General features: G+C 39.4%; 2 long non-coding RNA genes across 2 annotated transcripts in view; one reads left to right on the forward strand and one right to left on the reverse strand.

Annotated features, from left to right (window-relative positions):
- The window catches only part of LOC139177092 (uncharacterized), a 167,220-nt gene extending 146,751 nt beyond the window's left edge, over positions 1 to 20,469 (reverse strand). Inside the window, exon 1 of the long non-coding RNA XR_011561515.1 lies at positions 20,239 to 20,469. This is a non-coding gene — a long non-coding RNA (uncharacterized lncRNA). The remainder of the gene's footprint in view (positions 1 to 20,238) is intronic.
- Positions 20,470 to 20,568: 99 nt separating this feature from the next.
- Positions 20,569 to 26,337, forward strand: part of LOC139177093 (uncharacterized) — a 212,063-nt gene continuing 206,294 nt past the window's right edge. Inside the window, exon 1 of the long non-coding RNA XR_011561516.1 lies at positions 20,569 to 20,672. This is a non-coding gene — a long non-coding RNA (uncharacterized lncRNA). The remainder of the gene's footprint in view (positions 20,673 to 26,337) is intronic.

The raw sequence follows: 26,337 nt of genomic DNA on the forward strand, positions 1-26,337 counted from the left end.
TTCAATATTCAGGGCAGGCTCTGGTCATCACACCACCAGTCAAACCCCCATCAAAGGGATAATGGCACAACCCTCTGGACCAACCGCAGTCACCAAAAGGCAAACACCAGAAGCAAAAACTACAATCTTGCTTTTTTAAAACCTCATGAGAAATACAAACCAAAAAACTACAATAGATAAACACACAAGAATGAAAAAGCACCCAAACACAACACTAAAAATGTCATCAAACTATAAGTGAAAAGAACACAAGAAGGGACCTGGTGGCCCAGTGGTTAAGAATCCACCTGCCAATGCAAGGATCATGGGTTTGATCCCTGGTCTGGGAAGATCCGACGTGCGGCAGAGAAACTAAGCCTGTGTGCCAAAACTACTGAAGCGAGCCTACAGCCCATGCTCTGCAACAAGAAAAGCCAACGCAATGAGAAGCCTGTGCACAGTAACAAAGAGCAGCCCCCACTTGCCGCCAACCAGAAAGTCCACCGCAGCAAAGACCCAGCACAACCAAAAATAAATTAAATAAATAAATCTTTAAAAAAAAAAGAAGGGAAGTAAAAAAGACCTGCAAAAACAAACCCAAAACTATTAAGTAAATGGCGACAGGATCACATGTATTGATAATTACCTTATATAAACAGAATTAATAATGCTCCAACAAAAGACATAAAATGGCTGAATAGATACAAAAAACCCATATACACTCTGTCTACAAGAGACCCATTTAAGATCTAGGGACACATACAGACTGAAAGTGAGGGGATGGAAAAAGACACTCTGTGCAAATGAAAATCAAATGAAAGTTGGAGTAACAATACTCTTCTCAGAAAAAACTGACTTTAAAATAAAGACCGTTATAAAAGACAAGGAAGGACCACTTAACGATCATGGAATCAACCCAAGAAGAAGGTATTACAACTGCAAATACATACGCACCCAACATAGGAGTGCAATATATAAGGCAAATGCTAATCATCATAAAAGGGGAAATCTACAGTAACACAATAACACCGGTGGACTTTAACACCCCACTTTTATCAATGGACAAATCATCAAGACAGAAAATTAATAAGGAAACACAAGCCTTAAATGACACTTTAGACCAGATACTTAATTGATATTTATAGGACACTTCCTCTAAAAGCAACAGAAAACACTGTCTTCTCAATGCACATGAACATTCTTTAGGACAGATCACATCTTAAGTCAAAAAACTTGCCTTGGTACATCTAAGAAAATGGAAAACTTATCAAGCATCTTTTCTGACCACAATGTTATGAAATTAGAAATCAATTACACATATGTAAATAGATCGCCAGTGGGAATTTGCTGTATGATACAGGTAACTTAAACCAGTGCTCTGTGACAACCCAGAGGGGTAGGATGGGATAGGAGGGAGGTTCAAGAGGGATGGGACATGTGTATACCTATGGCTGATTCATGTTGATGTATGGAAGAAACCAACACGATATTGTAAAGAATTATCCTTCAATTAAAAATGAATAAATTAAAAAAAACAATTCAACAACAACAACGAAGAAATCAATTACAGGGAAAAAAAACTGTTAAAAAAAAAATGGAAGCTAAACAACATGTTACCAAATAACCCATGGAACACTCAAGAAATCAAAGAGGACATTAAAAAATATCTAGAGACAAATGACAACAAACACATGACAATCCAAATCCTTGGGAGGCAGCAAAAGCAGTTCTGGGAGGGAAATTTATAGCAATACAATCTTATTTTAAGAAACAAAAATCTCAAATATCCTAACTTTACACCATAGCTTTAAAGCTATGGTTTTTCAAGTTGTCATGTATAGATGTGAGAGTTGGACTATAAAGAAAGCTGAGCACCAACGAATTGATGCTTTTAAACTGTGGTGTTGGAGGAGGCTCTTGAGAGTCCCTTGGACTGCAAGGAGATCCAACCAGTCCATCCTAAAGGAAATCAGTCCTGAATATTCATTGGAAGGACTGATGCTGAAGCTGAAATTCTAATACTTTGGCCACCTGATGCGAAGAACTGACTCATCAGAAAAGACCTTGATACTGGGAAAGATTGAAGGCGGGAGGAGAAGGGGACAACAGAGGACCAGATGGTTGGATGGCATCATTGACTCAATGCACATGAGTTTGAGTAAACTCTGGGAGTTGGGGATGGACAGAGAGGCCTGGCGTGCTGAGTTCCTTGGGCCACAAAGAGTCAGACATGACTAAGCAACTGAACTGAACTGAACCTTACACCTAAAGCCACATAGAAAGAACAAACAAAACCCATAGTAGAAAGAAATCATAAAAATTATAGCACAAATGAAATAGAGACGAAGAAAATAGAAAACATCAGTAAAACTAAAAGGTGGTTGTCCAAGATAAACAAAATTGACAAACCTTTAGCCAGACTCATCCAATAAAAGGGAGAGAACTCAAATAAATAAAATTAGAAATGAAAAAGGAGAAGTTACAAGGGACCCCACAGAAATACAAAGGATCATAAGAGACTAGTACAAGCAACTATATGCCAATAAAATGGACAACCTAGAAGAAGTGGACAAATTCTTATAAAGGTACAAACTTCCAAGATTGAGGAGAAAGAAATAAAATAATGAACAGACTAATTAAAAGTATTGCAATTGAAACTGTGATTAAAAATCTTTGAACAGGGCTTCCCTGGTGGTCCAGTGGTTAAGAATCCCCCCGCCAATGCAGGGGACATGAGTTCAATCCCTAGTCCGGCAGGGTTGTACATGCCGTGGAGCAATCGAGCCCGTGTGCTGTAATTACTGAGCCCACACTCTACAGTCCACAAGCCACAACTACTGAAGCCTGAATGTTCCAGAGCCCGCATGCTACAGCTAGAGAAAGCCCACGTGCAGCAATGAAGACCCAGTGCAGCCAAAAATAATTACTTAATTTAAAACATTTAAAAAACAGTATGGTACTGACACAAAATCAGAAATATAGATCAATGAAACTGGATAAAAAGATCCAGAGGTAAACCCACACAGCTATGGTCACCTAATCTACGACAAAGCAGCCAAGAATATACAGTGGAGAAAAGACAATCTCTTCAATAAGTGGTGCTGGTAAAACTGACAGCTGCATGTGTAGAGTGAAATTAGAACACTCCCTAACACCATACACAAAAATAAATTCAAAATGGATTAAAAACCTAAAGGCCAGATCTATAAAACTCTTGTAGGAAAACATAAATATTCTCATCATAAGTCATAGAATTTTTCGACCCACCTCTTAATGAAAATAAAAACAAAAATAAATAATTGGGACCTAATTAAAAATCCCAAAGACGGAGGAGCCTGGTGGGCTGCAGTCCATGGGGTCGCTAATAGTCGGACACGACTGAGCGACTTCCCTTTTACTTTTCACTTTCATGCATTGGAGAAGGAAATGGCAACCCACTCCAGTGTTCTTGCCTGGAGAATCCCAGGGACGGGGGAGCCTCGTGGGCTGCCGTCCATGGAGTCTTACAGAGTTGGACACGACTGAAGCGACTTAGCAGCAGCAGCAGCAATTAAACTTAAAAGATTTCGCACAGCAAAGGAAACCATGAAAAAAATTAAAAGACAACCTTCAGAACGGGATAAAATGTTTGCAAATGAAATAACCTATAAGTGATTAGAATGGGAAAGACTAGAGATCTCTTCAAGAAAATTAGGGATACCAAGGGAACATTTCATGCAAAGATGGGCTCGATAAAGGACAGAAATGGTATGGACCTAACAGAAGCAGAAGATATTAAGAAGAGGTGGCAAGAATACACAGAAGAACTATACAGAAAAGATCTTCACAACCAAGATAATCACGATGGTATGATCACTCACCTAGAGCCAAACATCCTGGAATGTGAAGTCAAGTGGGCCTTAGAAAGCATCACTATGAACAAAGCTAGTGGAGGTGATGGAATTCCAGTTGAGCTCTTTCAAATCCTGAAAGATGCTGCTGTGAAAGTGCTGCACTAATATGCCAGCAAATTTGGAAAACTCAGCAGTGGCCACAAGACTGGAAAAGGTCAGTTTTCATTCCAATCCCAAAGAAAGGCAATGCCAAAGAATGCTCAAACTACCGCACAGTTGCACTCATCTCACATGCTAGTAAAGTAATGCTCAAAATTCTCCAAGCCAGGCTTCAGCAATAGGTGAACCGTGAACTTCCAGATGTTCAAGTTGGTTTTAGAAAAGGCAGAGGAACCAGAGATCACATTGCCAACACCCGCTGGATCATTGAAAAAGCAAGAGAGTTCCAGAAAAACATCTATTTCTGCTTTATTGACTATGCCAAAGCCTTTGACTGTGTGGATCACAATAAACTGGAAAATTCTGAACTGCTAAGTCACTTCAGTCGTGTCCGACTCTGTGCGACCCCATAGACGGCAGCCCACCAGGCTCCCCCGTCCCTGGGATTCTCCAGGCAAGAACACTGGAGTGGGTTGCCACTTCCTTCTCCAATGCATGAAAGTAGAAAATGAAAGTGAAGTCACTCAGTCCGACTCTTAGCGACCCCATGGACTGCAGCCTACCAGGCTCCTCCATCCATGGGATTTTCCAGGCAAGAGTACTGGAGTGGGATGCCATTGCCTTCTCCGAGGAAAATTCTGAAAGAGATGGGAATACCAGATCACCTGACCTGCCTCTTGAGAAACCTATATGCAGGTCAGGAAGCAACAGTTAGAACTGGACATGGAACGACAGACTGGTTCCAAATAGGAAAAGGAGTACGTCAAGGCTGTATACTGTCACCCTGCTTATTTAACTTATATGCAGAGTACATCACTAGAAATGCTGGGCTTGAAGAAGCACAAGCTGGAATCAAGATTGCTGGAAGAAATATCAATAACCTCAGATATGCAGATGACACCACCTTTATGGCAGAAAGTGAAGAGGAACTAAAAAGCCTTTTGATGAAACTGAAAGTGAAGAGTGAAAAAGTTGGCTTAAAGCTCAACATTCAGAAAACGAAGAGCATGGCATCTGGTCCCATCACTTCATGGGAAATAGATGGGGAAACAGTGGAAACAGCGTCAGACTTTATTTTTTGGGGCTCCAAAATCACTGCAGATGGTGACTGCAGCCATGAAATTAAAAGATGCTTACTCTTAGAAGAAAAGTCATGACCAACCTAGATAGCATATTGAAAAGCAGAGACATTACTTTGCCAACAAAGGTCTGTCTAGTCAAGGGTATGGTTTTTACAGTGGTCATGTATGGATGTGAGAGTTGGACTCTGAAGAAAGCTGAGCACCAAAGAATTGATGCTTTTGAACTGTGGTGTTGGAGAAGACTCTTCAGAGTCCCTTGGATTGCAAGGAAACCCAACCAGTCCATTCTAAAGGAGATCAGCCCTGGGTGTTCTTTGGAAGGAATGATGCTAAAGTTGAAACTCCAGTACTTTGGCCACCTTATGCGAAGAGTTGACTCACTGAAAAAGACTCTGATGCTGGGAGGGATTGGGGGCAGGAGGAAGAGGGGACGACAGAGGATTAGATGGCTGGAAGCATCACCAACTCGATGGATGTAAGTTTGAGTGAACTCCGGGAAATGGTGTTGGACAGGGAGGCCTGGCGTGCTGCCATTCATGGGGTCACAAAGAGTCAGACACGACTGAGGGATTGAACTGAACTGAACTGGTAAGTGATTAATCTCCAAAACATACAAACAGCTCATGTAGCTCAACAACAAAAAAACAACCCAAAGAAAAAATGGACAGATGTCAGTAGACATTTCTCCAGAGAAGGCATACAGATGGCTAAAAAGCTAATAGAGAAATGCAAATCAAAACCTGCTCCTTGAAAGAAAAGCTATGACAAACCTAGACAACGTATTAAAAAGCAGAAACATTACTTTGCTGACAAAGGTCCATCTAGTCAAAGCTATGGTTTTTCCAGTAGTCATGTATGGATGTGAGAGCTGAACCATTAAGAAAGCTGAACACCAAAGAATTGATGCTTCTGAGCTATGGTGTTGGAGAAGACTCTTGAGAGCCCCTTGGACTGCAAGGAGATCAAACCAGTCTGTCCTAAAGGAAATCATGACTGATGCTGACGCTCCGTTATTTTGGCCACCTGATGCAAAGAGCTGACTCACTAGAAAAGACCCTAATGCTGGGAAAGATTGAAGGTAGGAGCAGCAGGTGATGACAGAGGACAAGATGGCTGGGTGGCACCCCTGACTCAATGGACATGAGTTTGAGCAAGCTCTGGTAGATGGTAAAAGACAGTGAAGCTTGGCGTGCTGCAGTCCATAGGGCTGCAAAGTTGGACACAACTGAGTGACTCAACAACAGCAACAAAATCAAAACTATAATAAGACATCACTTCATACAGGTCAGAATGGCCATCATCAAAAACATACAAACAATAAATACTGGAGACAGACAGTGTGGAGAAAAGGAAACTCTTATATAACTGTTGGTAGGAATGTAAATTAGTACAGCCATTACTGAGAACAGTATGGAGGTTCCTTAAGAAATTAAAAATAGAACTGCCTTATGATCCAGAAATCCCAGTCCTGGGCATATATCCAGAGAAAACCATAAAATTCAAAAAGATACATGTGCCCCAATGTTCACTGCAGCACTATTTACAATAGCCAAGACATGGAAGCAACTTGTCTGACAGAGGAATGGACAAAGATGTGGTACGTGTATACAATGAAATATTAATCATAAAAATGAACAAAACATGCCCAGTGAAGCAACATGAATAGACCTAGAGATTATCATAATGAGTGAAGTCAGACAAAAAAAGGCAAATTATTATATTTTTTACTATGGGATTTTTTTTAAAAAGGTACAATTGAGCTTATCTACAAAACAGAAGCTGTGTTACAGATGTAGAAAACAAACTTATGGTTACCAGGGTTAAGGGAGGGAGAGATAAACTGGGAAATTGTGACTGACATATACATGCATGCATGCAAGCAAAGTCGTTTCAGTTGTGTCCAACTCTGTATGATCTGAGGGACTGTAGCTTGCCAGGCTCCTCCATCCACAGCATTCATCAAGCAAGAATACTGGAGTGGGTTACCATGCCCTCCTCCAGGAGACATATACATACTACTATGTATAAAATAACTAATGATGACACACTGTATAGCACAGGGAACTTTACTCAGTACCTCTGTAATGGCTATATGGAAAAAGAACCTAAAAAAGAGTGGATGTATGTATAACTGGTCCACTTTGCTGTACAGCTGAAACTAACACAATGCTGTAAATCAAGTATACACCAATAAAATTATTTTTTTAAAAAGACACCAAATGGAAAAAAAAAGCATCTATTTTATAACACTTTATAAGCATATATGGCCATCCTGAAGAGATTTCTTATTATTCTATATGACTTCTTGCCAATGGATGATAACATCTTGGGGCAATCTGATTCATGCTATGATCATTAGAATATTGCATTGCTATAGGAATTCTGATCTGTGGTTTATTTATTTTGGTTGTTATTTACTTAGGTATTAATTCCAATAATCTCCTCAGATGTTACTTTTGCTTATGCTCTTTGGTTCTATGGCTGCTGGTAGGGGCATATGCATGTATTTGCAAATAAGGTGTGCAGCATTTAGATGAAGATGTGACAAAGGCAGAAGTCAGTTTTAATGAGCAATCAAGGAATCCTATACATAACTGAATATAAATTAAAATAAGAACATATTAGAAAGAAGCAGTTTGTAAATTTAATTTGGGATAGAGGGGAGAGGATTAAACAGTTAGGTAAACTGCTCTGAGGTTTAGCCTAAGTTATATATCTTGAAGGAAGGGTCACCTACATGGGATATGAAGTAGAATCAGCAACTACAAATGGCAAGACTAGTCAAATAGCTCAGTATAATTTGCTGATGGTGAATATACTTCTCTGGAGGGTTCACAGCTTAATCATTTTTATTACTACTCCTATTGTGTTGATGGCAGTTGGGTACCAACTTGACACAGAACAAGTTCTGTCTTTTGATGTCATTTTACCATTAGTATGAAGAACAGATTCTTCTTTCTCTGTAGCAAGCAGTATACATAGCCATAATCTTCAAAATCACTACGTCATAAATTCATATCTACTTTATAATTCATTTTCACCCTTAGGCCTTTTGATCATTTAATGACTTTCAGATTTTTCTCCCTTTGAATACCTATTTTATTGTTTTTCTCCTAAAGCAGTTGTAGTTTCTATTTTGAAGGGGCAGAATCTCATTTTGTTGTTTCCACTCCATATTTCTGAGCTCTCTGGGTACCTTTATATTGCTTTGCTGCTCTTACTGTTATTTGCATCACCTGCCAATTTAATATCATGTGTGAATTTCATTAACATTCGTTATACACCCTCTTCTACATCATTAATGCAGCTGCTATATAAGATAGGACAAAATACAGATCTCGGCAGCACCTACACATATTCCCCAACTTGATCCATTTCCATTTATGGTTTATCAATATTTTTTATGATTCTGCAGCCAGTTTTGAATCTGTGTGACTCTGCTTATATCCAGGACAATCTGAATTAATTGTGCATAGATGTCATGAGACACTGCATCATAGGCTTCACTAAATTTGATAAATGTACCATATTTTTTCATTTACTAGTATTATATGTAGAAAACTGATATTTTCAGTTTAGCTCAATGTTTATAGTTGTAGTAATTGCTACGTATTTACTTTGCTTTTAATATTAGAATCACTATTTTCATATAATGAATACTGATGACACTATGGTTTTTACTTTTGTCATGTGCTTTTAACTTTTAATTTTAGAATAATTTTAAATTTACAGAAAAGTTACAAAGATCATAAACTGCGTTCCCTTATATGATCTAGGACATACTACTGCATTTAGCAGTCATGTCTCCATAATCTCAATTATATTTGACAATTTTTCAGTCTTGTGTTTTCATTACCATGACACTCCTGAAGAGTACTGGTCAGATATTTTATAGAATGTCCCTCATTTTTGGTTTGTCTAATGTTCTCTCACAATAAGACTGGGGTTACAGCTTTTTGGGTAGACTATCACAGAGGTTAAAAATACCCTTTGCATTTCATCATACTTGAGGTATAGGGTATTAAGATGATATCACCACTGGTGATATAAACTCTGATAACTTGTTTGATCATTTGCCAGCTTCCTCTGGAATAAGTTAGAAATTTTCCCTATCTATACTCTACCCTGTGCATTCTCTGTGAGGGTTATTACAATGCCCCTAAAGGAATAAAAATTTGATCTTGGGGGGAAATTTTACTCTATTATGCATTAAACATTGATATTCATATAATACATAAAGTATATTTGTGATATTAAAACTTCATCAGGAGTGTGGGGGAGAGTGTAAAGAAAAATGTTTATGTGTGTGTTGGTGCGTGGGGGAGGAGGTAGTAAAAAAAAAAAGGACTGGCAAATTCCTCTCTATTCATTAGGATCAAATTATTTAGTCCAGCCCATATCCAAGCAGATGGAAATAAAGTTCTACCTCATAGAGGAGGGAGTGTCTGCTACATATGCTATTTGGTATTTTTCTCTAAAAAATATTCTTTTTAAAAAGTCAACTTTGGTCAATTTTCTGTTGATAGTTTGAGTCTATGTATTAGTCTGGGTCTTCCAAAAAGCAGATGCAAAGATGGGATTGAGCATGAACTAAAGGATTTACCTGAGAAAGGCAACAAAGAGGGAGCAAAGGAGGGCAAGAAGCCTTAGGACACCTATGAAGGAGAAAATGGAAAGAGGGAGAACTGGGTAGGAACAGTCTCAGGCTGCTGAACATCTAAGGTCTTGGACCAGTCAAATGGGAGCCCTTTGACAAAATATTCCATTAATACAGTCCCTTATGTTATAGGAAAGAACCTGGATTACAATCGGCACCATATGGACTCATGGCCTGGAAGGATCACTTGGGAATCATGGCCTTGACATGAATATGGGAATGGGTTCCAAAACATACGAGTACCTGGATCCACCAGTCAATTATGGTCCCTGAAGAAAGGACATTTTCATGCCCACCACAGCCCATAATTTTACACTATTAAAATACCAGAAATTAGTTTTGAAAGAATATTACCTAATTCTTTCCCCATTCTAGGAGATGTCTTTTTACTTCTCTAAATACAGCTGCATATACAATATGCTTCAGCTGAATGCCAAAGTATCAGTGCTTTCCAACTGTGGTGCTGGGAGAAGACTCTTGAGAGTCCCTTGCACAGCAAGATCAAACTAGTCAATCCTAAAGGAAATCAACCCCAAACATTCACTGGAAGGACTGATGCTGAAGCTCCAATACTTTGGCCACCTGATGCAAAAAGCCAACTCACTGGAAAAGACCCTGATGCTGGGGAAGACTGAAAGCAGCAGAAGGGGGTGACAGAGGATGAGATTGTTGGATGGCATCATTGACTCAATGGATATGAGTTTGGATATATACTCCGAGAAATAGGCTTCCCTCATAGCTCAGTTGGTAAAGAATCTGCCTGCAATGCAGGAGACCCCAGTTCAATTCCTTGGTCAGGAAGATCTGCTGAAGAAGGGATAGGCTACCCACTCCAGTATTCTTGGGCTTCCCTTGTGGCTCAGCTGGTAAAGAATCCACCTGCACTGTGGGAGACCTTGGTTCAATCCCTGGGTTGGGAAGATCCTTTGGAGAAGGGAAAGGCTACCCACTCCAGTATTCTGGCTTGGAGAATTCCATGGACTGTATAGTCCATGGGAGTCACAAAGAGCTGGACATGATTGAGCGACTGAATAACAGCCAACAATGTATTAGAAACCATACCTTTGTTTTTTCCATGTATAAATACAGATGTAATGATACTTGGTACTCTTAAGTACTGAAGTACATTCAATTCAATAACTCTTGACAATGACAATTATAAATTTTGACTAAAAGAAAACAACTATTGGAAGGCACTGTGGAGCAATCAGGAGAAGGCAGTGGCACCCCACTCCAGTACTCTTGCCTGGAAAATCCCATGGATGGAGGAGCCTGGTAGGCTGCAGTCCATGGGGTCGCTAAGGGTCGGACACAACTGAGTGACTTCACTTGCACTTTTCACTTTCACGCATTGGAGAAGGGAATGGCAACCCACTCCAGTGTTCTTGCCTGGAGAATCCCAGGGAGGGGGGAGCCTGGTGGGCTGCCGTCTATGGGGTCGCACAGAGTCAGACACGACTGAAGTGACTTAGCAGCAGCAGTGGAGCAATCAATAGCAGGTAGAAGCTGAAGGGGATATGACCCTTGAAAGAAGAGTAGCCAATAAATAAGATCTACATTTTTCTAATTTTTCTGCTAAGATTACCTCCTTGTCTGCATACTGTACATGGAATAGTACTTAAACAGAAAGCAACAGTTTGGGGGACTGAGGGATAAAAAGTTTGGAGTTTGAGGCTATAGGAGCAGCTAGAAGTGGAAACAGAAAGCTTCCATAAAGGGGAAGCCACTGGGGGCTAAGAGGGAAAGGTAGCAAAATCTGCATAATCTCTCTCCTCAGATCCTTGGCTGACTCCTCAACTGTGCATGTACAGAATGATATCCATGAAACCTAGAAGAAAGTTACAGACAAAAGACTAAAGGAACTAAGTAGAAATTTCAGCAGTTTTTGAGTGATGATGAGTCAGAGTAAAAACATGAGGAATTCCAGTCAGGATATAAAAACAAAAATTAAAAATCAAATGGAAACACTAGAACTGAAAACTATAATATCCAAAATGATTAATGAAATCACTGAACAGAATAGCAGGTTGAACAGTGTAGAAGAAAGGATCGATAACTTTGAAGACAATTCAACAGAAATTACCTAAACCAAAGCACACAGAAAGAATAAGTATGAAAAAAGGTAGCGGATCATTAATGATGCATGTGTTCAAAATTAGGCAATCTAGCATGCTTAAAATTGGAGTCCCAGAGGAAAAGGAAAAAGAGAAAAGTACAGAAAAAATGTTTGATAACATACTAGACAAACCTCCCAAAATTGATTAAAATATAAGTCTACAGCTCCAAGATGCACAGCAAACCCCAAGCAGAACACATGAGAATAAAACCACAATTTAGAGAAGAATTAACACCTATCCTGAACCTTTCCCCTCCCCCGCAAAAAAAAAAAAAATCCCCACAGAGGAAGGAACACACCCAAACTCATTCTATGAGGTCACCACCAGCCATTAACAAAACCAAAGATATCACACAAAAAGAAAATTATAGGCAAATATCACTGATGAACATACACACAAAAATCTTCAACAAGATACTAGCAAGCTGAATCCAACAATATGTTACACAGATCATGCACCATGATCAAGTGGAATTTATCCCAGTGAATCAAGAATTTTTTAATATCTGCAAATCAATTAGTGTGATATACCACATCCACAAATTGAAGAATAAAAACCAAACAATCATTTCAATAGATGCAGAAAATGCTTTTGGCAAAATTCAACACCCATTTATGATTAAAAAAAAAAAGAACAACTCACCAGAAAGTGGGCATAGAGGGACCCTATCTCTACATAATAAAGTCCACATATGACAAACACAGCAAACATCATTCTCAATGGTGAAAAGCTGAAAGCATTTCCTCCAAGATCAGGAACAAGACACGGCTGTCCACTCTCACTTTCATTCAACACCACTACTGAGCCCGCGTGCTGCAATTACTGAAGCCTGCACGCCTAGAACCCGAGCTCATCAACAAGAAGCTGCCACTCGCCACAACTAAAGAATTGCATGCAGGAATGAAGATCCAGCACAGCTAGAAAGAAAGAGAGAAAACTCTTACAGGGAAACATAAGCAGAACACTCTTCGACTTAAGTTGCAGCAGTTATCTCCTACAGTAATTGAAATAAAAACAAAAGATAAACAAATGGGACCAAATTAAACTAAAAAACCTGTGCATAGCATTGGAAACCATAAACAAAGAGAGAGGACTTCCCTGGTTGCACAGTGGATAAGAAACCGCCTTCCAATGCAGGGAACAAGGGTTTGATTCCGGGTAGGAAAAGATTCCACATGTTATAGAGAAACTGAGTCCTTTTGCCGTAGTGACCGAGCCTCCGTGCCCGTGCATTCAAGGGCCCGTGAGTGCAATTACTGAGCTGCATGCTGCAACTACTGGAGCTGGAGTGCCTGGAGCCTGTGCTCGGCAACGAGAGAAGCCACCACAAGAAGAAGCCCACGCAAGGCAACGAAGAGTAGCCCCCACTTGCTGCAGTTACAGAAAGCCTACACAAAGCAACAAAGACCCAGCACTGCCAAAAGTAAGTTTTAATTAAAAAAAAAAAAAAGAGTGCAGCAGAGCCCACATCCTGACTACATCCCAGGATGGCAAAAAAAGAATAGATAACCCACAAAATGGGAGAAAATACTTGCAAATGAAGCAACGACAAATGATTTATCTTCAAAATTTACAAACAGTTCATGTCCATCAAAAAATTAGAAAAAAGACCTCAAGAGACATTTCTCCAAGAAAGACATACTGATGGCCAAGAGGCACATGAAAAGATGCTAAACATCACTAATTATTGGAAAAATGTAAATCCAAAATACAGTAAGATATCACCTCACAGGAGTAAGAACAGCCATCATCAAAAAGTTTAAGAACAATAAATGCTGCAGAGGGTGTGGAGAAAAGGAAACCCTTCTACACTCTTGGTGGGAATGTAAATTGGTACAGCCATTATGCAGGGAGAAATATCAATAACCTCAGATATGCATATGACACCACCCTCTTCGGCAGAAAGCGAAGAGGGACTGAAGAGCCTTTTGATGAAAGTGAAAGAGGAGAGTGAATAAATTGGCTTAAAACTCAACATTCAGAAAACTAAGATCATGGCATCCAGTCCCATCACTTCATGGCAAATAGATGGGGAAAAAAATGGAAACCGTGACAGACTTTATTTTCTTGAGCTCCAAAATCACTGCAGATGGTGACTGCAGCCATGAAATTAAAAGACGCTTGCTCCTTGGAAGAAAAGCTATGACCAATCTAGATATCATATTAAAAAGCAGAGAAATTACTTTGCCAACAAAGGTCCATATAGTCAAAGCTATGGTTTTTTCCAGTAATCATGTATGGATGTGAGAGGTGGACCATAAAGAAGGCTGAGTGCCAAAGAATTGATACTTTTGAACTGTGGTGTTGGCGATGACTCTTTAGAGTCCCTTGGACTGCAAGGAGATCCAACCAGTCCATCCTAAAGGAAATCAGTCCTGAATATTCATCGGAAGGACTGATACTGAAGCTCCAATACTTTGTGAAGAACTGACTCACTGGAAAACTGACTCACAGAATCTTTCCCTGATTCTGGGAAAGACTGAAGGCAGGAGGAGAAGGGGACGACAGAGGATGAGATGGTTGGGTGGCATCACTGACTCGATGGACATGAGTTTCAGCGAGCTCCGGAGTTGGTGATGGACAGGGAAGCCTGGTGAGCTGCAGTCCATGAAGTCGCAAAGAGCTGGACATGAGCAACTGAACTGAACTAAACAGCCATTATGGAGAAAAGTGTGGAGGTTCCTTAAGAAACTAAAAATAGAGCTACCATATGATTCAGCATTCCCACTCCTGGGCTCATATCAAAAAAAAAACAAAAACATGGTTTGAAAGGATGCATGCAACAGAATATACATAGTGGCACTATTTACAATAGCCAAGACATGGAAGTAACTTAAATATTTATCAATAGATGAATGAGTAAAGAAGATGTGGTACATATATACAAAAGCATGGTAGTCATAAAAAAAAAAAAGAGAATGAAATAATGCCATTTGCAGCAACATGGAGGGACCTGGAGATTATCTTAATAAGTGAAGTCAGAGAAAGACAAATATTGTATGATACCACTTGTATGCAGAATCTAAAAAAAATTAATACAAATGAACTTATTTACAAAACAGAAACAGATGCACTTAGAAAATGAATTTGTGATTACCAAAGGGGAAAGGTGGGGAATGGACAGATTGGGAATTGGGGACTGACAGTTATATTTAAAACAGATAACCAACAAGGACCTACTCAATAGCACAGTACTGCTCAATATTCTTTAATAATCTAAACGGGAAAAGGATACATAAATTAGCATAGCTGAATCTCTTTGTTGTATACCTGGAAGTAACACAACACTGTTGCCACCAGGGAAGTCCCTTAATCAACTATACTCCAGTATAAATTTTTAAAAAATGCAAATTCATGTGCTTCACCCCGGACCAACCAAACAGGAGTTCATACAGAGTCTGGCAACCTGCTTATGAAATAAACACCTCATGTAAATTTTAGCTACACTGTTTTGCGAACTAGTGCCTTATATAAAGTTTACCTAGTTCTGTAGACTCTTACCTTTTCAACGTTTCTCATCTATTTCTCTCCCTTTCTATGGCCCCTACTCTAGTTTAAGGCTGCTTCATCTCTTAACTGGACTTGTGTAATAGGATTTCCTTGCCTCTAGGATATTTTCCACTCTAATTCATTCCTACACACAGGGGCCTTATTAATCTTACTAAATCACAGCTCCACTCATTTAATGTAACAAGAACTTATTGAGAGCATACTATATACCAGGTGCTTCAAGGCAGAAGGTTCTAAGTGGGGCTGATAATCTGAATCATTAAGCGGGAGAAACATTTTAAAAACAGAGATTCTCTACCACTTCCCTAGGCCTACTAAATTAGAATCTACAGAGCCAGAGTTGAAAAAAGTTTACTGTTAAAAAGTTCCTATATAATACAGGGTGCTCGGTTTGGTTCTCTCTGATGACCCAGACAGGTGGGATGAGGCAGGGGAGGGAGGTTCACAAGGGAGTGAATATATGTACACCTATAAATACTTTGGCTACCTCATGAGAAGAGTTGACTCATTGGAAAAGACTCTGATGCTGGGAGGGACTGGGGGCAGGAGGAGAAGGGGACAACAGAGGATGAGATGGCTGGATGGCATCACCAACTTGATGGACATGAGTTTGAGTGAACTCCGCGAGTTGGTGATGGACAGGGAGGCCTGGTGTGCTGCAATTCATGGGGTCGCAAAGAGCTGGACATGACTGAGCAACTGACCTGACCTGATACCTGATTCATGTTGTATAGCAGAAACTAACGGAGCATGGTAAAGCAATTATCTTCTAATTAAAAAAAAAAAAAGTTACCCAGGTGACCCTGATACTTTTAAACAACACTGCTGCCGCTGCTAAGTCACTTCGGTCGTGTCTGACTCTGTGCGACCCCAAAGGTGGCAGCCCACCAGGCTCCCCCGTCCCTGGGATTCTCCAGGCAAGAACACTGGAGTGGGTTGCCATTTCCTTCTCCAAGGCACGAAAGTGATGTGAAAGTCAAGATGCTCAGTTGTGTCCAACTCTCCCGACCCCATGGACTGTGGCCTACCAGGCTCCTCCGTCCATGGATTTTCCAGGCACGAGTACTGGAGTGGGGTGCCATTGCCTTCTCCCTAAACAACACTAGACTGGAGCATATAAAGATTAAAATATTCTTGAGTATTTCAGATTGTACTGGGGAAATGTGAACATACGCAAATAACATCTAAGACACTTGTTGTTGTTTAGTCACTAAGTCATGTTCAACTGCTTTGTAAACCCATGGCAATGTAGCCTGCCAGGCTCCTCTGCCCATGGGATTTTCCAGGCAAGAATCCTGGAGTCTTGTTTCTTCAGATACAACACATTGATTAATGCTATATTCGAAGTACCAAGTGCTATAAAAAAGAATAATCCTACCTGCATTAAATACCTTTAGTAATACGTCAACCTTGAAGAAATCTTTTCCTCCTTTAATTTCCCACAGTACTTTATAACTCTATGGTCTCACTTTTATCTTGCACTATAATTATTTTCTTATATGTGTCCTGTCGTCTCCACTTGTACTTAAGATCAGAGCCTTGACCTTATCAGAGCACATAATCTCATAAAGACTTTTTTCCAAGAGTTCTAATTCACTTATAGGATAAACCTGTACCACTCAAAATACTAAATTATGCATGGTTGTGCATCTTATGGTGGTGGTGGTGTCTAGTCGCTAAGTCGTGTCCGATTCTTTGCAACCCCATGGATTGTAGCCCAGCAGGCTTCTCTGTCCATGGGATTTCCCAGGCAAGAATACTGGAGTGGATGCCGTTTTCTTCTCCAGGGGATCTTCCCAATCCAAGGATTGAACATGCATTCGCAGACAGATTCTTTACCACTGAGCTACCTGGGAAGCCCACACATTTTATAAATTTAATCAAAAACTGGATGTCCTTGTAACAATTAGATATATGTGGACAAATTTATGGATTTAATCTCAGTGAGGCACTTAGTACAATTCCTTCAACAAAGGAGGTACTTAAAGTTATGTGTGAACCAATCGGGTCTGGGGAAAACGTCTTTTGGATATTGAAAAACATACTATGTCCAGTATCCACTTAAGAGGTTACAGATTCCAAATGAAATATGCTGGTGTTTTTGTAAACCAGCCCCCTGTGAGCCAAAACCAATCAGCCTGCTTGTTTTGTTGTTGCTGTTTATTTGTTTGGATGACCCAGGATTGTGTGGCATGCTGGTGTATGTGTGTGGGTTGTGTTTTCTGTTTTTTGACAAATTTCAATTTGAAAGTCTTTGGCAAATATTCTCTGATTTACCACAGGCTCTTCCATTCCCTGGGCTTCCGTTGTGGCTTAGCTGGGAAACAATCCACCTGCAATGCGGGAGACCTAGGTTCGATCCCTGGGTTGGGAAGATCTCCTGGGGAAGGGACGGGCTACCCATTCCAGTATTCTGGCCTGGAGAATTCGCCAAGAGTCGGTCACAAACTGAGCAACTTTCACTTCCATTCCCTATTATCTTAAACAAACTTGATGTACACAATTATGTTATCTACAGGTCTGAAGATGAGAGTGCTAATGGACAACTACTGCCAATCATTTCTGCTTTCTGAATGTTGATTATTGTATGGATTGAACTGTGTACCCCCAAATTCATATTCTGAAGTCCTAATCCCCAGTACCTCAGAATGCAACCATACTTGGAGATAAGGATTTTAAAGAGGTAATTAAATTAAAATGAGGTCTTTTGGATGGGCCCTAATCCAGTATGACTGATGTCTTTATAAGAAGAAATCTGGACACAGATGGGCATGAATTAAAGACCATGTGAACACAAAGGCATAACTACATGTCAAGGAGAGAAGCCTCAGAATGAAATCATTCCCGCTGATACCTTAGTATTGAACTTTCCAGCCTCCAGAATTGTGAGAAAATAAATTTCTGTTGTTTACACCCTCAGTCTGTGGTATTGTTATAGCAAACCTAGCAAACTAATGCAGCTGCCACTATATTTAATATTAATCTTAACAGTGGCATTTTTACATCAGAATTATGTTTACTGGGACTTCCCTGGTGGTCCAGTGATTAAGTCTCCGTGCCCCCAACACAGGGGGCCCAAGTTTAATCCACGGTTAGTGAACTATATCCTACCGGCTGCAACGAAGAGCCCACACCTGGCAATAATGATCCAACACTCGGCAATGAAGATCCCACATGCTGCAATTAAGACCCAACACAGCCAAAAAAAAGAGATTGAAAAGAATGATGTTTACCATGTTCAAGTCATCTGCCATGTACAGTGGTGAATACAATTCTAAGTAGCTTAGAATCCAACAGATAAGGCAAGTTATATGTAAGATACATTCATCAACATAAATGAGAAAAACACTACCAGGCCTAAATGTAAAGAAAAAAGCCAAATAAACAGTGTATTTTGAATTCTATAGGTGTTCTGAGACAGTTAACTATGAGTTACAGCTCAGAAAAACTCAGAATTTGGCCTGGGTATTCAAAGATAAGATTCAAAAAAGCAGGAATAAGAGAACATTTAAGTAAGAGGAATGGAGAGTACAAAGTCAGATGCTACCTCAGACAACACTGTTTTCCCAAGTTCATCTAACTTAGATTCAAGTCTCCTTTCTAAACTCTATAGTCACTATACACTTTTAAATTAAAGTTCTAAATCCTTATAAAATTTAGGCATTTCCCCCTGCAGATAAATAACAGTGTAACTGACTTTTTCAGTACAATACTGACATCCAAAGGATACTCTAGTTCATCTCTAATGCCTCTTGGGCTTCTGCTGAGAGTTGGTTTTATTTTTGAATGGTCTATGAGGGCAATAAGCAGCTCACAGAACATTCTCTTTTGAAATCTGGCCATTTTTTGATCTCTCGCCTATCTATCAAATCTCATCATTTGAGATGGCTCCACAATGCAGGTGGCCTATGTTTTCTTAAGTGCTTCTTCTTCTGAAGAATGTTACTCAGTTCGTTAATGTTTCATACCTAAGTATTCTAATATATTTAATTTTTTATTTAATGAAATTTCTAACCTCCAGGCGGAAGAAGTTATTCAGAACGTTTCATCCAAGCTGCTGGAAAAGTGCTCATTAGCAGGGAGTTTTGAAGTTGGAATTTTAAGAAAAGGGTTGGCAGGGACCTAAACATATAGATCTAAGCTTTCATAAATGTTTCCCTGTCTTAAGTGTAAAGGAAGAAATTCTTCTTGATAAGCAGATAAATTATGAACTTTTTCTTTTAGATTTTGGTGACAAGAATTTAACGACTTTTGTTAAAAGATGTGTTTCAAAGCTCCTAAGTTTTTTTTGTTTTGTTTTTAATACCTGTCTGTAAGAAGCCTTATTTTTCCTCCTTCATTTCAACAGTGCTTACTTTCTTCCATAAAGGAGAGACTGAAGTGAGACCATTATCGCCAAGAGATACACATTGAACTAAAGGAGCCATGCTTAGCATCTGGTTTCAATTATTTTAGATTCAAGTGATTCTGTATGAAAAGAGGCACCTCAGCCGAATTAGTTTGACTCTTGTAATGGTCTGGACTCAGAGAACGTGTCCATCTTATACCATCTAACTTGAGATTTACGGGAGATTAAGAACTTAAGTTAGAGAAGCTTCTAGATGGTTACATAAAATTTTAAAATTAAAGGTCTTTAATATACCCGGTTCAGATGAAATTTGCGGGTCCTAAAGAACCAGAATTTTAAATTTAATTGTATATAAAATTGCACCCAATATTTCAGACTACAAACTGCGTACAATACAGTAAAAATGCACACGGTAAAACTTTACTAAATGTTTAGAAATCCAAATTTTCACTTTTTTCTTTTTTTTTTAGTACCCGCTCCCTGGTGACAAAGTGGACTCAAGTTTCCGTTACCCTCTAAAAAACAAGGGAATGGTGTTATACTACACGCTTACCTTTGGCAAACAACTTGCACTTTATAACTGGACGGGAAAATCTTTTGGTGAGCGAGAAGGCTAAAGGAAACGAAGGCCAGTGGCATGACCGTGGCACAAGCCCGCGGTTACTCTTGAGGGGACCGCCTCAGCCCCAAGCCACAGTAACCACCTAACAAGATCGCTTTTCCCGCGGACTCTCGCCTTCCGGCGGTAAGTCACCGCAGCACCGGAAGCCGTCGTCAAGACAACGCTCTTCTGCCCACCCCGACCCTTCGTCCCGCCCACCGTCTTGTACGTCTGTGGCCAGCGGGGCTTCCATTGGTCCATTTGTCCTTCACTCTGGGAGAAGTTCGGAGCGCTAGGCTCTGGAACTCTGATTTGAATTTGTGGCGCGGACAGTTCATGAGGTGACAATGGTGCTGGGCGTCTTGCAGGAGCCAACAAACTCGGTGGTGAGAGACCCTGAGGGGAGAATGACGAAAAGGGCGGCCGAGGAGCAGGGGCGCTGCGTTAAACCGGTCGCCTCGAGATGGGGGACTTCAGTCGGGCTGGAACTTCCCTTCCTGAGGCAGGCTCACTGTTCCCCTCCTCACAGCCTCTAGATTCTTCCCTCACGACGTTTTCCTCTCATCTCAGAGACGACGCTCCCGCCCCGCTTCTGTCGCTCCAGGAGGGAGTCTCCCCTCCCTTTTCTTTTCACGAACGGGTGTCTCTCACCTTCCAACCCTCCTCAGTAGCAACCCTCCAACTCTGACGTGCTTACACCTCCCCCAAGCATACTTGACTCCCGGCTCATTCCTACCCTCCCACCTCTTTCCTAGTTATAGTCTGCTCTCCATCACCCACATTGTCAGGAACATTATACCTGTCCGTGATAGGGTGGGAAACTCCCGAGCGTCCTGGGGAGCGCCCCACATCTCACAAACTGAGTCCAGAACTTTCCTTATAAAGGAATAGGATGCTGCTGTCCACTTGCTCCCAACTGAGACTCAATAAAGGTCCCGTGGAAAGCGGCAAGTGCAAGCTCTGTATAAAACGCTACAGAAATGTAAGATCTTGACCCCGTTGCTGATTCTGAATGAGCGGATTCCTGTCGAAAACATGATTACTTTGTCCTTGGTCGGACCCTGTTGACACATTTCATTTTGGCATTGTGAGTACTGTCTGGATCTTAGAAGAAACCCAATAGACCTTTTGGAATAAAATGAAATTCTGAGGCTTGATCAGAAACATTAAAAAACGAAACAAACAAAATAACTCCCATTGAAAAGTCTTCTCTTCATTAACCTTCTGTGTCTATTATGATCTGACTCCCCTCACCACACCACACTATTGAATTTCAAGTTGAGATTCAGAACCACTTTAAGGAGTTCTATAGTATGAATGAACATTTTGTCTGACATCCCTGTCTATAACTATGAAAATCCTCTTTTCTTTCTAATTTGATAATTCAACTTGATTTTCTGTATGTCCAGTCTCTGGAACCGAGGTTTAACAGAATTTAACTTTCTTGGGGTTGGGGGATATGTGAGGGCATAGTCCCCTTTAAGAAGCAAGAAAAACCTTGAAGCTTTTGTGTACAGTATGACACATAATACGCAAATTTTTTGTATCAATTTCAGGGAGTTTTAAATCTGTACCGAAGAACTCCAGTTCAGTATTCTAGAAGTGTGTTTCTATTTCTTAAAAGTAGAAAGAAACAGCCAAAGCAGCTAAATGTTCTACTTCTTTTAAATGGCCGTCATTTAATTTCTGAATTGAGACTTGTTCTGAAGGAAGTGGGAAAGTGAGAAACCTAGAAGCAATTGTATTAGCACTTTCAAATGAGCACTGGGTTAAGAATTTTAGAGAAGTCACTGAAATGCTTTCTAGAATTGTAGAAAGGTCATTCACACTTGAGATTTTGTATCTTTTTACATTAATTAGGAAAATACTTGATCAACCTAAAGAGTTAAAGTAAGGTTTGTGCCTTAATGTTTTGGATGCCTTATATTAAAAAGATTTTTATTGTGAAATTCCAGTAGCTTGTCCTGATTGTAATTTACATCATCAAGTGTTTTTTTTTCCCCCACACTAAACTTAGTTTTGTGTATTATGTGTGAAAAATGATTTTAACTAAAAAATTTTTTGTTGTTTTGTTGCTTTTTGGAAAACATGCCCACGGGCCAAATCTGGTCCACTATCTGTTTATGTAAATGAAATTCTATCAGAACACAGGTACATCCACTTGTTTTCGTGTTGTCTACAAGGTCAGAATTGAGTAGTTGTGACAGAAACTATATGAGTTTCAAAGCCTAATATATTAACCATGTGGCCCTTGATAGAAAAAATTTACAAGCCCTGGAATAAGACATCCTTTCTTGACTGAATGGGTAATGTCACGTTCCCATACAGTTTGTATAAATTTATGTTTGCCTTTGTTTTTGAGCTCGTTTAGTCTATTTCATTTGCCTCTGGTGTTTTAATTACCTTATATCTGAAAGAAGACAATATTCTGTAGGTTAAACTGCTCCCCTTACTCCCACACCAAGCTGTTCTCTTATTTATTCTTGGCCCTTTGATTTTCTATATTAATTTTAATGAGAAATCTTCTTAGGTTTTGACAGGAATTGCTTTGATAGGAATTAGTCTGTATATTCTACATTAATTTGGGAAGAACTGTCATGTTTACCATATTCATTTTTTCCATCCATGAATATAGTATATCCTGATTGTTTTTATGTCTTTTAATGTGATCTTAATTTTTTTTTTCTTTTGAGTGTTCATAAGGAAGATTGGTCTTTGTTTTGCTTTATTGTGATTTTCTGATTTTAGCATTATGGCAATGTTGTCTGACTAAATGACTCAGATCTAAATGATCTGAGATGTGTTATATTCTTCTCTATTTTTTAAAAAATTTTGTACAGGATTGGTATTATTTTTTGTTAAAGATTTGATAGAAAACAGCATGCATCCATCCAAGTCTAGCAGTTTATTTGTGAGGAGGTTTTAATGGATTAAGAAAATGAGCATAAATTTTATTAATATTTGCCTACATCTTACCATTTCTGGCACTCTGTTTCTTCTTATGAAGTGTCAGTGTCTCAGTTGTTGTCCACCTCTTTGCGACCCCACCAGGCTCCTCTGTCCATGAAATTATCCAGGCAAGAATACTGGAGTGGGTAACCATTCCCTTCTTCAAGGGATCTTCCCCACCCAGAGATTGAACCCGAGTCTCCTGCATTGTGGGCAGATTCTTTACCATCTGAGGCACCAAAGAAGCCCATTTCTTCTTGTAGATCCAAATTTTCATTTCTTTTCTTCAGTCTGAAGTTTTCCTTTAACATTGCTTATGGGATGGCTTGTTGGAAATGGATTCTGTTTTTGTTTTGTTTTGTTTTTACTTGAAAATGCTTTTGGTTAACTTTCATTTTTGAAAGATTTATTTAGTTTTGGCTGCACTGGGTCTTCATTGCTGTGTGTAGGCTTTCTCTAGTTAAGGTGAGCAGAGGCTGCTCTTCATTGAGATAGATGTACTGGCTTCTCATTGCAGTAGCTTGTGTTGGCGCAGAGCATGGACTCTAGGACCTGCGGGCTCTGTAGCTGCAGCCGCAACCCACGGGCTCTAGAACACTGGCTTCGTAGTTGTGGCATATAGGCTGAGTTTCTCCCCAGCATGTGGAATCCTCCCAGATCAGGGATTGAACCCATGTCCCCTGCATTGGCAGGCAGATTCTTAACCACTAGACCACCAGGCAAGCCCAAAAGATTTATTTTTAACGTGGATATATAATTGTGTTTTGAGTACTAATTTAATATTCTATTGCCTTCTGCCTTGTGTTGTAAGATTATTTGGAGTCATTCTGATCTTTGTTCTCTTGGATGTAATTTTTTTTTCCCCACTCCCTGATTGCTTCTCTTTTAGAAGTCAGTTTTACTGAGGCTTAATTTACATATGGTAAAATTCACTTTTTAGGAATATAGTTCTATGAGTTTTGACAAATATAAACAGTTGTAAACTACTGCCATAATCAAGATATGGAATCAAGATATGGAATATTTCTGTAAGTCTGTAAAGTTACCTCATGATCCTTTATCATCATTTCTCAGGTCCCATACCTATCCCCTAGCAACTGCTGATCTGCTTTCTGCCACTGTAGGTTTGTACTTTGAGAACATCATGTTAATAGAATTCTGTAGTATGCGGCCTATATCTGACTTCTTTCAGTTGGCAAATGAATTTAAGATTTATTCATGTTGTTGCATGTATCAGTTTATTATGTTTTGTGTGTGAGTAGTACTCCATTGTACATATGTACCATAATCTGTTTATCTATTAGCCAGTTAATGGACATTCGGATTTTTCCAGGTTTTTGGCTGTTAGTGATAAAGCTGCCATAAACATTTCCCTACAGGTTTTTTGTGGTCATAGATTTTTACTTTTGCTGGATGACTACCTAGGAATTATATGATAAATGTTTAACATCCTAAAATACTACCAAACTTTTGCCCAAAGTTTTCATTTGTTTTCCAATGAGCAGCATATGACAGTTCTAGTTATTCTACATTCACATCAGCTCTTGGTCTTGTTAGTAGTTTAAAATCTAACCATTCCATTCAGTATGTCAGTTTATATTTCCCCTTTCACCAAAGACATTGCTACAAAATTTTAATACTATATGGTGAAATAATCTTTTGTTTTTAATTTGATCAAAGTATTTTTATATTGTTTCTACTTTATGGAACATATTGAAGCTTTCTTTGAGACACATGCATTTGGTTAATTTTTATGAAAGTTTCATATGTACTTAAAAAAGAAATTACTTCTTATAGGAGTTTAAAGATAAAGATATTGACATAGCTTGTTTAGTTTATATATTCCTCATCCTTTTATATTTTTTGAATACTTATATTGAGTTTGGTATGTTGATGTCTTCTTTTTGTTTTATTTTTTTGCATCTTTACTTCTCCTTGATTCTATTTTATCATGATACTCATTGTATTATTTGCCACATATATATTCCTATTCTATATTTATTTTGAATTGGCTTTTAGATCATAAAATGTTCCTTTTAGTATGCAGTGCTTTTGGTGTTAGTTCTACTGTATCTGATATCAGAATTGCAATACCTACTTTCTTATTGTTCTGTTTGCATAGAATACATTGGCTAGCCCTTGTATTTTTAATAATTGAATTACTTTATTTTAGATGAGCTTCTCTAATACATTTTAGAGTTGTTTGGCTTTGTGAGTTAATTCAACATTGTAGGTTTTTTCTAATAGGAAATCTGTGTATATTTATTGATATGACACAATTCTAACAAAATATTATATTAATCAGATCAGATCAGATCAGTCGCTCAGTCGTGTCCAACTCTTTGTGACCCACGAATCGCAGCACGCCAGGCCTCCCTGTCCATCACCAACTCCCGGAGTTCACTCAGACTCACGTCCATCGAGTCAGTGATGCCATCCAGCCATCTCATCCTCTGTCGTCCCCTTCTCCTCTTGCCCCCAATCCCTCCCAGCATCAGAGTCTTTTCCAATGAGTCAACTCTTCGCATGAGGTGGCCAAAGTACTGGAGTTTCAGCTTCAGTATCATTCCTTCCAAAGAAATCCCGGGGCTGATCTCCTTCAGAATGGACTGGTTGGATCTCCTTGCAGTCCAAGGGACTCTCATATATTAGGGGGCTTCCCAGGTGGTGCTAGTGGTAAAGAACCTGCCTACCAATTCAGGAAATGTAACAAAAGTAGGTTCAATCCCTGGTGGGGAAGATCCTCTGGAGGAGGGCATGGAAACCCACTCTAGCATTCTTGCATGGAGAATCCCATGGACAAAGGAGCCTGGCGCACTACAGTCTGCAGGGCCGCAGAGTCAGACACAACTGAAGTGACTGAGCACGTACGCACACATGTATATGTTACTACATTTCCTCGCTTTCATTTTGTATTATGTTCCTCCCTTTTTGTATTTTCCTTGGCATTTTGGAAGGTTTATATTTTTGTTCTAGTGGTTGTCTTTATATTGTTATTTATAATGCCCTTATTTTTGTCCCTCTTTTGCTTACTTAAGATTTCACTGTTCAATTTCATCAGTTTAAATAAAATAATTTGATTCCTACCTTCCTGTTATCTTT

This window comes from Bos indicus, chromosome 18 (assembly GCF_029378745.1).
Source record: "Bos indicus isolate NIAB-ARS_2022 breed Sahiwal x Tharparkar chromosome 18, NIAB-ARS_B.indTharparkar_mat_pri_1.0, whole genome shotgun sequence".
Classification (NCBI taxonomy): domain Eukaryota; kingdom Metazoa; phylum Chordata; class Mammalia; order Artiodactyla; family Bovidae; genus Bos; species Bos indicus.